Source organism: Anser anser (assembly GCF_964211835.1).
Source record: "Anser anser genome assembly, chromosome: 10".
Lineage (NCBI taxonomy): Eukaryota > Metazoa > Chordata > Aves > Anseriformes > Anatidae > Anser > Anser anser.
Window position 1 is genome coordinate 23,497,125 of NC_139730.1, and position 16,014 is coordinate 23,513,138.

Below are 16,014 nucleotides of genomic sequence, written 5' to 3' on the forward strand. Positions count from 1 at the left end.
ACCCCCCGCACTCTCACAATACCAAACCCCACTATTTGTCTGATCCGTACTAATTACCGCCATCCTACTCCTTCTATCACTCCCCGTACTCGCCGCCGGTATTACAATATTACTAACTGATCGAAACCTAAACACCACATTCTTCGACCCCGCTGGAGGAGGAGACCCAATCCTGTACCAACACCTATTCTGATTCTTCGGACACCCAGAAGTCTATATTCTGATCCTACCGGGGTTCGGAATCATCTCACACGTAGTCACGTACTACTCAGGCAAAAAGGAGCCCTTCGGCTACATGGGAATAGTCTGAGCCATACTATCCATCGGCTTCCTAGGATTCATCGTCTGAGCTCACCACATGTTTACAGTAGGAATAGACGTTGATACCCGAGCCTACTTTACATCAGCCACTATAATCATTGCCATCCCTACCGGAATCAAAGTATTTAGCTGACTAGCCACCCTGCACGGAGGAACAATCAAATGAGACCCCCCCCAATACTATGAGCTCTAGGATTTATCTTCCTATTTACCATCGGAGGATTAACAGGAATCGTTCTTGCAAACTCTTCCCTAGACATCGCCCTGCACGACACGTACTACGTAGTTGCCCACTTCCACTACGTCCTATCCATAGGCGCCGTCTTTGCCATTCTAGCAGGATTTACTCACTGATTCCCACTACTCACTGGGTTTACCCTACACCAAACATGAGCAAAAGCCCACTTCGGGGTAATATTTACAGGAGTAAACCTAACGTTCTTCCCCCAGCACTTCCTAGGCCTAGCAGGAATACCCTGACGATACTCGGACTATCCCGACGCCTACACACTATGAAACACCATTTCCTCCTAGTCCTAGGACTTAGAGAAACGCCAGTACTAAAAATAGTAAACACAAGCAATAATTTCATATACTTCACTCTCACTCACCACTCAACTATCAGCTAACCACACCCCCGTCCACATAGCTTAACACAAAGCATGGCACTGAAGTTGCCAAGATGGCATAAAACATGCCTGCGGACAAAAGACTTAGTCCTAACCTTACGGTTGGTTTTTGCTAAATACATACATGCAAGTATCCGCGCCCCAGTGTAAACGCCCTCGACCACCTACCCCCATACAGGCCTTGAGGAGCGGGTATCAGGCACACCCAAGTAGTAGCCCAAGACGCCTCGCTAAGCCACGCCCCCACGGGTATTCAGCAGTAATTAACATTAAGCAATGAGTGCAAACTTGACTTAGTTATAGCAACAGCCTAACTTCAAGGGTTGGTAAATCTTGTGCCAGCCACCGCGGTCATACAAGAAACCCAAATCAACCGTCCTATTGACACGGCGTAAAGAGTGGTAAAATGCCTATCCTAGCTAACTAAGATCAAAATGCAACTGAGCTGTCATAAGCCCAAGATGCACCTAAACACACCATTAAGATGATCTTAGGAACTAACGACTGATTTAAACCCACGAAAGCCAGGGCCCAAACTGGGATTAGATACCCCACTATGCCTGGCCCTAAATCTTGATACTTACTTTACCGAAGTATCCGCCAGAGAACTACGAGCACAAACGCTTAAAACTCTAAGGACTTGGCAGTGCCCCAAACCCACCTAGAGGAGCCTGTTCTACAATCGATAATCCCCGATTAACCCAACCACCCCTTGCCAACACAGCCTACATACCGCCGTCGCCAGCCCACCTCGAATGAGAGCACAACAGTGGACACAAAAGCACCCCGCTAATAAGACAGGTCAAGGTATAGCCTATGGAGTGGAAGAAATGGGCTACATTCCCTATTCATAGGGCACACGGAAAGAAGCGTGAAACCACTTCTGGAAGGCGGATTTAGCAGTAAAGTGGGACAATAGAGCCTACTTTAAGCCGGCCCTGGGGCACGTACATGGTTAAACATGCCTGTTAGTAGTGTGGCGAGCCATAGTGGGAAGGCTAGGGCTATGTTCATAGATAGTTGGGTGGTTGGGGTGAATGTATATGGAAGGAGGCCTAGAAGGTTGATTGTAAGAAGTATGATTATTAGGGATGTAAATATTATGGCTCATTTGTGGCCATTTTTGTTGAGTGGGACTATTAGTTGTTTTGTGATTAGGTGAAGGAGTCATGTTTGGATAGTAGAAAGGCGGTTGTTGATTCATCGGTTGTTTGGGGACGGGAATAGTAGGGCTGGGAAGAGTAGGGATAGTAGGATTAAGGGGATGCCAAATAGATTGGGGCTGGAAAATTGGTCAAAGAAGCTTAGGTTCATGGTCAGGATCATGGTGTGGGTTTGGTAGTGAGGGAGGTCTTATTTGATGGGGGGTTGGTTGTGGTGAAGGCTAGTAGTTTTGGTTGGATGAGGAGTGCTAGGGTTAATCAGGTTATAATTATGATTGAAAATCATGGTGCGGGGTTAAGCTGTGGCATATCATTAAGGAGGGGGAAGTCCCTCTTTGGCTAGCTTAAAAGGCTAGTGCTGTTGCATAGCTTCTTAATGATTAGGATGATGATAGAAGGGACGATCAGGCCTCGAAATGTGGGAGTGGGGTTGATTCTACTACAATGGGTATGTAGCTGTGATTAGCCCCGCAAATTTCTGAGCATTGTCCGCAAAAAATCCCAGGCCGGGTGGTAATGAATGAAGCTTGGTTTAGTCGGCCTGGGATTGCGTCTGTTTTAACTCCGAGCGTTGGGACTGCTCAGGAGTGGAGTACGTCTCCTGCAGTAATGATCACGCGGATGGGGGATTCTATTGGGATAACTACGCGGTGGTCAACTTCTAGCAGTCGGAAGTGGCCGTTGGGTAAGTCTGGGGTGGGCACTATGTAGGAGTCGAATGATAGGTCTTTGAAGTCTGTGTATTCGTAGCTTCAGTGTCATTGGTGGCCGATGGCTTTTAGGGTGAGGTCTGGTTCGTCGATTTCGTCCATTATGTAGAGGATTTGTAGGGATGGGAGGGCGAGGAGTACCAGGACGATAGCAGGTAGGATTGTCCAGATCAGCTCTACTTCTTGGGCGTCTACAGCATTGGACGAGAGTTTTTCTGTTAGTATGTGGGCTAAAAGGTAGAGAACTAGGCTGCAGATAGCTAGGGCAACGATTAGGGCGTGGTCGTGGAATTCAACGAGTTCTTCTATGATGGGTGATGAGGCGTCTTGGAATCCTAGTTGGGAGTGGTTGGCCACATGAGATGTACAGGATTTTTACCTGTGATTTAGTCTTGACAAGGCTATGTAATTGGTTTACTAACGTCTCATAAGAAAGAAGCATGAGCGGTTAACCTCCTGGGAGACCCAGAAAACTTCACCCCAGCAAACCCGCTAGTAACCCCACCACACATCAAGCCAGAATGATACTTCCTATTCGCCTACGCCATCCTACGTTCAATCCCAAATAAACTAGGAGGCGTATTAGCACTGGCCGCCTCCGTACTGATCCTATTCCTAATCCCATTCCTGCACAAATCAAAACAACGAGCAATAACATTCCGACCACTCTCCCAGCTCCTATTCTGAGTACTAGTCGCCGACCTCCTCGTCCTAACATGAGTAGGAAGCCAACCCGTCGAACACCCATTCATCATCATCGGCCAACTCGCTTCAATCGCCTACTTCACTATCCTCCTATTTCTCCTCCCCGCCGCAAGCGCCCTAGAAAACAAAATACTCAACTGCTAAATACTCTAATAGTTTATAAAAACATTGGTCTTGTAAACCAAAGATTGAAGACTTACCACTTCTTAGAGTACCCCAAACTCAGAAAAAAAGGACTCAAACCTTTATCTCCAGCTCCCAAAGCTGGCATTTTCAATAAACTATTCTCTGACCCTAACCCCTAAACCGCCCGAATAGCACCCCGCGACAACCCCCGCACAAGCTCCAATACAACAAACAAAGTCAACAACAGCCCCCAACCCGCCACTAAAAACATCCCTGCCCCATGTGAATAAAACATGGAAACTCCACTAAAATCCGACCGAACAACAAACACCCCAACATTATTCACAGTAGAAACCCCGAACTTCCAAGCCCCCATAAACCCCCCAAACACCAACCCCCCAAAAACAATTGCCACAAACGCTACTGCACATCCAATCACCCGTCAATCCCCCCAAGCCCCAGGGAAAGGCTCCGCTGCTAAAGCTACTGAATAAACAAACACCACCAGCATACCCCCCAAATACACCATAAACAGCACTAAAGCCACGAACGAAACCCCAAGGCCCAGCAACCACCCGCACCCCGCCACAGACGCTAACACCAAACCAACAACCCCATAATACGGCGAAGGATTCGACGCCACACCCAAAACACCCACCGCAAAGCAAATCCCTAAAAAAAACATAAAATAAGTCATTATTCCTGCCCGGACACTACCCGAGGCCTGCGGCTCGAAAAGCCGCCATTGTTCTCAACTACAGGAACTAACCGCAAGCCCCCAATAATTCTACCCCATCTATGCCATTATGCTTAACCCCCCACCCCCCCCCCCCCCCGAGGCGGGGGTATTTGGTTATGCATATTCGTGCATAAATTTATATACCCCATATACATACATACTATAGTACCAGTAATATACATTATATACGGACTATCTTATAAGCAGGTGCTAAACCCATACATGTACACGGCCATTAAACCCTTAAACACACTCCTACCAAACCACCCGGCATGAATGTTCTAGGACCATACCCCACAACACCCAATACAACTCCACTCAAGCGCATAACAAGACCCCATTTTAATGAATGCTCACAGGACATGCTCCAACAACAACTCTCCACCACATATCTCATGCAGTTCGTATCAGACGGATTTATTAATCGTACTCCTCACGTGAAATCAGCAACCCGTTGCACATAATGTCCGGTATGACTAGCTTCAGGCCCATACGTTCCCCCTAAACCCCTCGCCCTCCTCACATTTTTGCGCCTCTGGTTCCTCGGTCAGGGCCATCCATTGGGTTCACTCACCCCTCCTTGCCCTTCAAAGTGGCATCTGTGAGTACTTTCACCTTCTCAATGCGTAATCGCGGCATGTTCCAGCTTTTTGGCGCCTCTGGTTCCTCTTATTTTTTCCGGGGTTACCTCACAGGTGGCTATTCCCAGTGATCTCGGGGGTCCCACAATCTAAGCCTGGACACACCTGCCTCACGGCCTATCCTATATTTCAAGGGTCCCTCGATGAGACGGTTGGCGTATATGGGGAATCATCCTGACACTGATGCACTTTGACCACATTCAGTTAATGTTACCTCCACCCTCCGGGTTAAATGGGGCTATTGGATGAATGCTCGTTGGACATAGCACAAAACAACAAATCATTAAGCGCAACCCCTGCGCTTCACAAACTAAACCAGTAAACTTTCGCTAACCACCATGTAGCATAAACCTTCATCGCCCAATCCCAGCAAACTACCTCTAAAACTCCATTAATCATCCCTTCCATGACATCATCGGAACGATGTACATATACACACAAACACATACAAAATAACTTAAACTTATTAGAGAAACTCCAGTACTAAAAATAGTAAACACAAGCAATAATTTCATATACTTCACTCTCACTCACCACTCAACTATCAGCTAACCACACCCCCGTCCACATAGCTTAACACAAAGCATGGCACTGAAGTTGCCAAGATGGCATAAAACATGCCTGCGGACAAAAGACTTAGTCCTAACCTTACGGTTGGTTTTTGCTAAATATATACATGCAAGTATCCGCGCCCCAGTGTAAACGCCCTCGACCACCTACCCCCATACAGGCCTTGAGGAGCGGGTATCAGGCACACCCAAGTAGTAGCCCAAGACGCCTCGCTAAGCCACGCCCCCACGGGTATTCAGCAGTAATTAACATTAAGCAATGAGTGCAAACTTGACTTAGTTATAGCAACAGCCTAACTTCAAGGGTTGGTAAATCTTGTGCCAGCCACCGCGGTCATACAAGAAACCCAAATCAACCGTCCTATTGACACGGCGTAAAGAGTGGTAAAATGCCTATCCTAGCTAACTAAGATCAAAATGCAACTGAGCTGTCATAAGCCCAAGATGCACCTAAACACACCATTAAGATGATCTTAGGAACTAACGACTGATTTAAACCCACGAAAGCCAGGGCCCAAACTGGGATTAGATACCCCACTATGCCTGGCCCTAAATCTTGATACTTACTTTACCGAAGTATCCGCCAGAGAACTACGAGCACAAACGCTTAAAACTCTAAGGACTTGGCGGTGCCCCAAACCCACCTAGAGGAGCCTGTTCTACAATCGATAATCCCCGATTAACCCAACCACCCCTTGCCAACACAGCCTACATACCGCCGTCGCCAGCCCACCTCGAATGAGAGCACAACAGTGGACACAATAGCACCCCGCTAATAAGACAGGTCAAGGTATAGCCTATGGAGTGGAAGAAATGGGCTACATTCCCTATTCATAGGGCACACGGAAAGAAGCGTGAAACCACTTCTGGAAGGCGGATTTAGCAGTAAAGTGGGACAATAGAGCCTACTTTAAGCCGGCCCTGGGGCACGTACATACCGCCCGTCACCCTCCTCAAAAGCCACATCCCACATAACTAATACCATAAATACGCTGAAGATGAGGTAAGTCGTAACAAGGTAAGTGTACCGGAAGGTGTACTTAGAATATCAAGACGTAGCTATAACACCAAAGCACTCAGCTTACACCTGAAAGATATCTACTAGACCGGATCGTCTTGAAGCCCCCCCTCTAGCTCAACCACACAAATAGTACACCAAAACTAAAGAATTTACTAAACTAATTAAACTAAAGCATTTTACAGTCTTAGTATAGGCGATAGAAAAGACACTTAGACGCGATAGAGACCCCAGTACCGTAAGGGAAAGATGAAATAGCAGTGAAACAATCAAAGCGACAGACAGCAAAGATCAACCCTTGTACCTTTTGCATCATGGTTTAGCGAGAACAACCAAGCAAAGTGAACTAAAGTTTGCCCCCCCGAAACCCAAGCGAGCTACTTTCAAGCAGTTAAAGAGAGCGAACCCGTCTCTGTTGCAAAAGAGTGGGATGACTTGTCAGTAGAGGTGAAAAGCCAACCGAGCTGGGTGATAGCTGGTTACCTGTGAAACGAATCTAAGTTCCCCCTTAATCCTCCCTACCGGACATCCTGAACCCTAATGAGATGATTAAGAGCTATTTAATGGAGGGACAGCTCCATTAAAAAAGGACACAACCTCGACTAGCGGATAATTCTTACTACTGATCCTACCGTGGGCCCTAAAGCAGCCATCAAAAAAGAGTGCGTCAAAGCTCCACCACCTAAAAATACCAAAATAAGATGATTCCCTTATCACAAACAGGTCAACCTATGAATATAGGAGAATTAATGCTAAAATAAGTAACTCAGGGCCACACCCCTCTAACGGCGCAAGCTTACATAGAAACATTATTAACAGACCTAGACAGATACAAAAACCCCTACAAGACCACGTATTAACTAACCCTGTTAACCCGACTCAGGAGCGCCTATAAGAGCGATTAAAATCTGTGAAAGGAACTCGGCAAATTAATAAGGCCCGACTGTTTACCAAAAACATAGCCTTCAGCAAATTAAACAAGTATTGAAGGTGATGCCTGCCCGGTGACTTAGGTTTAACGGCCGCGGTATCCTAACCGTGCAAAGGTAGCGCAATCAATTGTCCCATAAATCGAGACTTGTATGAATGGCTAAACGAGGTCTTAACTGTCTCTCACAGATAATCAGTGAAATTGATCTCCCCGTGCAAAAGCGGGGATGTGAACATAAGACGAGAAGACCCTGTGGAACTTAAAAATCAACGACCACCGCGAATCCTCAATCAACCCCACTGGGGCCACTACCATCGCAGAGCCTGGTCGATATTTTTCGGTTGGGGCGACCTTGGAGGAGAACAAATCCTCCAAAAACAAGACCATACCTCTTTACCTAGAGCTACCCCTCAAAGTGCTAACAGTGACCAGACCCAATATAATTGATTAATGGACCAAGCTACCCCAGGGATAACAGCGCAATCCCCCTCAAGAGCCCATATCGACAGGGGGGTTTACGACCTCGATGTTGGATCAGGACATCCTAATGGTGCAGCCGCTATTAAGGGTTCGTTTGTTCAACGATTAACAGTCCTACGTGATCTGAGTTCAGACCGGAGCAATCCAGGTCGGTTTCTATCTATGGCACACTCTCCCCAGTACGAAAGGACCGGGAAAGTGGGGCCAATACCACAAGCACGCCCCCCCCCTCTAAGCAGTGAAACCAACTAAACCGTGAAGAGGGCCTTCCCCCACCACTTTCAATCCTAGAAAAGGACCAGCTAGAGTGGCAGAGCCCGGCAAGTGCAGAAGGCTTAAGCCCTTTCCCCAGAGGTTCAAATCCTCTCCCTAGCTTCACCCATGATTCAAATAACAACACTAAGCTGCCTCGTTATATCCCTCCTATACATCATCCCAATCCTGATTGCCGTAGCCTTCCTAACCCTAGTAGAACGGAAAATCCTAAGCTACATACAATCCCGCAAAGGCCCTAACGTTGTCGGGCCTTTTGGCCTACTTCAACCATTTGCGGACGGACTGAAACTATTTACCAAAGAGCCCATCCGACCCTCTACCTCTTCCCCACTTCTATTCATTCTGATACCAATACTAGCCCTTGTCCTAGCCCTCACCACTTGAGCACCACTACCACTCCCATTTCCCCTAGCAGATCTAAACCTCGGAGTTCTCTTCCTAATAGCCATGTCAAGCCTAGCCGTCTACTCAGTCCTATGATCAGGCTGAGCCTCGAACTCAAAATACGCACTAATCGGAGCCCTACGGGCAGTAGCACAGACCATTTCATACGAAGTGACACTGGCCATAATCCTGCTATCAATAATCATACTAAGCGGAAGCTACACACTCAGCTCCTTTGCCGTCGCACAGGAGCCTCTATACTTCATTTTCTCCTCATGACCCCTAGCAATAATATGATACGTATCCACCCTAGCAGAGACAAACCGAGCTCCTTTTGACCTCACAGAGGGTGAATCTGAGCTAGTCTCAGGGTTTAACGTTGAATACGCCGCAGGACCCTTCGCCTTATTCTTCCTAGCTGAATATGCGAACATTATGCTAATAAATACACTTACAGCCATCATATTCCTAAACCCAAGCGCCCTAGGGCCACCCACAGAACTATTCCCCGTCATCCTAGCCACAAAAGTCCTCCTACTATCTTCTGGTTTCTTATGGGTCCGAGCTTCATACCCACGATTCCGATATGACCAACTAATGCACCTACTATGAAAAAACTTCCTACCCCTCACACTAGCTCTGTGCCTCTGACACATCAGCATACCTATCTGCTATGCAGGCCTACCTCCTTACATAAGGAAATGTGCCTGAACTACAAAGGGTCACTATGATAAAGTGAACATAGAGGTATAACAGCCCTCTCATTTCCTGTTGACCTTAGAAAAGTAGGAATTGAACCCACACAAGAGAAATCAAAATTCTCCATACTTCCCTTATATTATTTTCTAGTAGAGTCAGCTAATCAAGCTATCGGGCCCATACCCCGAAAATGATGGTTTAACCCCCTCCTCTACTAATGAACCCTTACGCGACCCCAATCATAACCTTCAGCCTCATCTTGGGCACCACAATCACAATTTCCAGCAACCACTGAGTTCTGGCCTGGACAGGACTGGAGATCAACGCACTAGCCATCATTCCCCTAATTGCCAAATCCCACCACCCACGAGCAGTAGAAGCCGCAACGAAATACTTCCTAACCCAAGCAGCTGCTTCCGCCCTGGTCCTATTCTCTAGCATAACCAATGCCTGAGTCACCGGCCAATGAGACATCACACAAATAAACCACCCAACCTCCTGTCTACTACTGACAGCAGCAATCGCTATTAAACTGGGCCTAGTGCCATTTCACTTCTGATTCCCAGAAGTACTACAAGGATCGCCACTAATAACAGCCCTGCTACTCTCGACCCTCATAAAATTCCCCCCACTAACCCTGCTCCTACTAACATCCAAATCCCTCGACCCAGCTCTACTCACCGCCATGGCCCTAGCCTCAACAGCACTAGGAGGCTGAATAGGACTGAACCAAACACAAACACGCAAAATCCTAGCCTTCTCGTCCATCTCCCACTTAGGCTGAATCGCCATCATCCTAGTTTACAGCCCCAAATTGGCCTTACTTACCTTCTACCTATACTAGGATGGCCTCTAGCAGGATTTACTCACTGATTCCCACTACTCACTGGGTTTACCCTACACCAAACATGAGCAAAAGCCCACTTCGGGGTAATATTTACAGGAGTAAACCTAACGTTCTTCCCCCAGCACTTCCTAGGCCTAGCAGGAATACCCCGACGATACTCGGACTATCCCGACGCCTACACACTATGAAACACCATTTCCTCCATCGGCTCCCTAATCTCAATAGTAGCCGTAATCATACTAATATTCATCATCTGAGAAGCCTTTCCGGCCAAACGAAAAGTCCTACAACCAGAACTAACTACCACAAACGTTGAATGAATCCACGGCTGCCCTCCCCCATACCATACTTTCGAGGAACCGGCCTTCGTCCAAGTACAAGAAAGGAAGGAATCGAACCCTCACATGCTGGTTTCAAGCCAACTGCATTAACCGCTCATGCTTCTTTCTTATGAGACGTTAGTAAACCAATTACATAGCCTTGTCAAGACTAAATCACAGGTAAAAATCCTGTACATCTCATGTGGCCAACCACTCCCAACTAGGATTCCAAGACGCCTCATCACCCATCATAGAAGAACTCGTTGAATTCCACGACCACGCCCTAATCGTTGCCCTAGCTATCTGCAGCCTAGTTCTCTACCTTTTAGCCCACATACTAACAGAAAAACTCTCGTCCAATGCTGTAGACGCCCAAGAAGTAGAGCTGATCTGGACAATCCTACCTGCTATCGTCCTGGTACTCCTCGCCCTCCCATCCCTACAAATCCTCTACATAATGGACAAAATCGACGAACCAGACCTCACCCTAAAAGCCATCGACCACCAATGATACTGAAGCTATGAATACACAGACTTCAAAGACCTATCATTCGACTCCTACATAGTGCCCACCCCAGACCTACCCAACGGCCACTTCCGACTGCTAGAAGTTGACCACCGCGTAGTTATCCCAATAGAATCCCCCATCCGCGTGATCATTACTGCAGGAGACGTACTCCACTCCTGAGCAGTCCCAACGCTCGGAGTTAAAACAGACGCAATCCCAGGCCGACTAAACCAAACTTCATTCATTACCACCCGGCCTGGGATTTTTTACGGACAATGCTCAGAAATTTGCGGGGCTAATCACAGCTACATACCCATTGTAGTAGAATCAACCCCACTCCCACATTTCGAGGCCTGATCGTCCCTTCTATCATCATCCTAATCATTAAGAAGCTATGCAACAGCACTAGCCTTTTAAGCTAGCCAAAGAGGGACTTCCCCCTCCTTAATGATATGCCACAGCTTAACCCCGCACCATGATTTTCAATCATAATTATAACCTGATTAACCCTAGCACTCCTCATCCAACCAAAACTACTAGCCTTCACCACAACCAACCCCCCATCAAATAAGACCTCCCTCACTACCAAACCCACACCATGATCCTGACCATGAACCTAAGCTTCTTTGACCAATTTTCCAGCCCCAATCTATTTGGCATCCCCTTAATCCTACTATCCCTACTCTTCCCAGCCCTACTATTCCCGTCCCCAAACAACCGATGAATCAACAACCGCCTTTCTACTATCCAAACATGACTCCTTCACCTAATCACAAAACAACTAATAGTCCCACTCAACAAAAATGGCCACAAATGAGCCATAATATTTACATCCCTAATAATCATACTTCTTACAATCAACCTTCTAGGCCTCCTTCCATATACATTCACCCCAACCACCCAACTATCTATGAACATAGCCCTAGCCTTCCCACTATGGCTCGCCACACTACTAACAGGCCTACGAAACCAACCATCAGCCTCTTTAGCCCACCTATTACCCGAAGGTACCCCTACACCCCTAATCCCCGCACTAATCCTGATCGAAACAACCAGCCTACTAATCCGCCCCCTAGCCCTCGGAGTCCGCCTTACAGCCAACCTTACAGCAGGACACTTACTCATCCAACTCATCTCTACAGCCTCCATTGCATTAATACCCACCCTTCCTGCAGTATCCATCCTAACAATAATCATCCTACTACTCCTAACCATCCTAGAAGTAGCAGTAGCCATAATCCAGGCCTACGTCTTCGTGCTCCTTCTAAGCCTATACTTACAAGAAAACATCTAATGGCACACCAAGCACACTCATACCACATAGTTGACCCAAGCCCTTGACCAATCTTCGGGGCAGCCGCCGCCCTACTCACAACCTCAGGATTAATCATGTGATTCCACTACAACTCATCCATACTACTAACCCTAGGCCTCATCTCAATACTCCTAGTAATACTCCAATGATGACGAGACATTGTACGAGAAAGCACCTTCCAAGGCCATCACACTCCCACAGTCCAAAAAGGCCTACGATACGGCATAATCCTTTTCATCACATCCGAAGCATTCTTCTTCTTAGGGTTCTTCTGAGCGTTCTTCCACTCGAGCCTGGCCCCAACCCCAGAACTAGGAGGCCAATGACCCCCAACAGGAATTAAACCACTCAACCCGATAGAAGTCCCCCTACTAAACACAGCCATCCTACTAGCCTCAGGCGTTACCGTAACGTGAGCCCATCACAGCATCACAGAAGGAAACCGAAAACACGCCATCCACGCCCTAACCCTAACGATCCTCCTGGGATTCTACTTCACAGCCCTACAAGCAATAGAATACCACGAAGCCCCATTCTCAATCGCCGATAGCGTCTACGGATCTACCTTCTTCGTTGCCACTGGATTCCACGGACTCCACGTAATCATCGGATCCTCCTTCCTGACCGTCTGCCTCTTCCGACTGATCAAGTTCCACTTTACATCAGACCACCACTTCGGATTCGAGGCAGCAGCCTGATACTGACACTTCGTAGACGTCATCTGACTATTCCTCTACATAACCATCTACTGATGAGGATCTTGCTCTTCTAGTATATTAATTACAATTGACTTCCAATCTCTAGAATCTGGTATAAACCCAGAGGAGAGCAATGAACGCACTCATGTTCATATTCGCCCTATCATCAATCCTAAGCGCCGCCCTAACCTCATTAAACTTCTGACTCGCCCAAATAAACCCCGACTCAGAGAAACTCTCACCGTACGAATGTGGATTCGACCCACTTGGATCTGCTCGATTACCATTCTCAGTCCGATTCTTCCTCAGTAGCCATCCTGTTCGTCCTATTCGACCTAGAAATCGCCCTCCTACTCCCCCTGCCATGAGCCGTCCAACTCCAATCCCCCCTAATGACCCTCACCTGAACTGTAGTGATCCTCCTTCTCCTAACACTCGGACTGGCCTACGAGTGAATTCAAGGGGGCCTAGAATGAGCAGAATAACAGAAAGTTAGTCTAACCAAAAAGATAGCTGGTTTCGACCCAGCAGATTACAGCCAACCCTGTAACTTTTTTATGTCGCCCCTACATTTAAGCTTCTACTCAGCCTTCATTTTCAGCGGACTAGGACTAGCCTTCCACCGAACCCACCTAGTATCCGCCCTACTATGCCTTGAAAGCATAATATTATCGATATTCGTAGGCCTATCAATATGATCCATCGAAAACCAAGTCTCCTCATTCACCATGGTACCAATTCTCATGCTAACCTTCTCAGCGTGTGAGGCGGGCACAGGCCTGGCCATCCTAGTAGCCTCCACCCGCACACATGGCTCCGACCATCTACACAACCTAAACCTCCTGCAATGCTAAAAATCATCCTACCCACAATCATACTTCTTCCAACAGCCCTGCTGTCTCCACCAAAATTTCTATGGACTAACACCACCTTATACAGCCTCCTAATCGCTGCCCTAAGCCTACAGTGATTAATCCCAACCTACTACCCCTACAAATTTTTATCCAACTGAACAGGAATTGACCAAATCTCATCCCCCCTCCTAGTACTATCCTGCTGACTACTCCCACTCATAATCATAGCAAGCCAAAACCACCTGCAACAAGAACCCCTACAACGCAAACGAATCTTTATCTCAACCTTAGTCGCAGTCCAGCCATTCATCCTACTAGCCTTTTCCACCACAGAACTAGCACTATTTTACATCTCATTTGAAGCAACCCTCATTCCCACCCTAATCTTAATCACCCGATGGGGGAACCAACCAGAACGCCTAAGCGCTGGCATCTACCTGCTATTCTACACGCCAGTAAGCTCTCTACCCCTGCTAATCACAATCATACACCTATACGTGAAAATTGGCACCCTGCACCTGCCAACCCTACAACTAACCCACCCAACCCTATCCACCTCATGGACAGGAATACTATCAGGTCTAGCACTGCTCATAGCATTCATAGTAAAAGCCCCACTATACGGCCTACACCTCTGACTGCCAAAAGCCCACGTAGAAGCACCCATCGCAGGCTCAATACTCCTCGCCGCCCTACTACTAAAGCTAGGAGGATACGGAATTATACGAGTCACTCTATTTATGGGCCCACTGTCCAACCTCCTGCACTACCCCTTCCTAACCCTGGCCCTATGAGGCGCCCTAATGACTAGCTCAATCTGCCTACGACAGACAGACCTAAAATCACTAATCGCTTATTCATCCGTTAGCCACATAGGCCTAGTTATCGCCGCAGGAATAATCCAAACCCACTGATCATTCTCAGGGGCAATGATCCTAATAATTTCCCATGGACTAACTTCCTCCATACTATTCTGCCTAGCCAACACAAACTATGAACGTACGCACAGCCGAATTCTACTACTCACACGAGGCCTACAACCTCTCCTACCACTCATAGCTACCTGATGATTGCTGGCCAATCTAACAAACATAGCCTTACCCCCAACAACAAACCTCATAGCAGAGCTAACCATTATAATCACCTTATTCAACTGATCTGCCTTCACGATCATCCTAACAGGAATCGCAACCCTACTAACCGCCTCCTACACCTTATTCATACTACTAATGACCCAACGAGGCTCAATCCCCTCCCACATCACATCTATGCAAAACTCAACCACGCGAGAACACCTGCTCATAACACTCCACATTATCCCAATATTCCTCCTAATCCTCAAACCCGAACTGATCTCCGGAATCCCCTCATGCAAGTATAGTTTAAACCAAACATTAGACTGTGATTCTAAGAATAGAAGTTCAAACCTTCTTACCTGCCGAGGGGAGGGTTTAACCAACAAGAGCTGCTAACTCTTACATCTGAGCCTAAAACCTCAGCCCCCTTACTTTTAAAGGATAACAGCAATCCACTGGTCTTAGGAACCACCCATCTTGGTGCAAATCCAAGTAAAAGTAGTGAACCCCACACTACTAATCAACTCCCTCACACTACTCACGCTGACAATCCTCCTAACCCCAATCATCCTGCCATTTCTATTTAAAAACTTTAAAAACACCCCACAAGCCACCACCCGCGCTGTTAAAACCGCATTCCTAATTAGCCTAGCCCCTACAACCGCATTCATCTACTCGGGAATAGAATCTGTCACCTGCCACTGGGAGTGAAAATTCATTATAAACTTTAAAATCCCCCTGAGCCTAAAAATAGACCAATACTCAATAACATTTCTTCCAATCGCCCTATTTGTAACATGATCAATCCTACAATTCGCCATATGATACATGGCCTCAGAGCCATACGTAACAAAATTTTTCACCTACCTACTGACATTCCTAGTCGCCATACTCCTCCTAACAACCGCAAACAACATATTCCTCCTATTCGTAGGCTGGGAAGGAGTATGAATCATGTCCTTCCTTCTCATCGGCTGATGACAAGGCCGAGCAGATGCCAACACC

The 16,014-nt window shown here is 47.1% G+C and overlaps 2 long non-coding RNA genes across 2 annotated transcripts in view; one reads left to right on the plus strand and one right to left on the minus strand.

Moving 5' to 3' along the window:
* The window catches only part of LOC310904902, a 147,022-nt gene extending 141,487 nt beyond the window's left edge, over positions 1-5,535 (minus strand). The window contains exon 1 of the long non-coding RNA XR_014588682.1: positions 3,277-5,535. This is a non-coding gene — a long non-coding RNA (uncharacterized lncRNA). The remainder of the gene's footprint in view (positions 1-3,276) is intronic.
* The window catches only part of LOC310904903, a 24,054-nt gene extending 10,911 nt beyond the window's left edge, over positions 1-13,143 (plus strand). Inside the window, exon 2 of the long non-coding RNA XR_014588683.1 lies at positions 12,700-13,143. This is a non-coding gene — a long non-coding RNA (uncharacterized lncRNA). The remainder of the gene's footprint in view (positions 1-12,699) is intronic.
* The last annotated feature ends 2,871 nt before the right edge of the window (positions 13,144-16,014 follow it).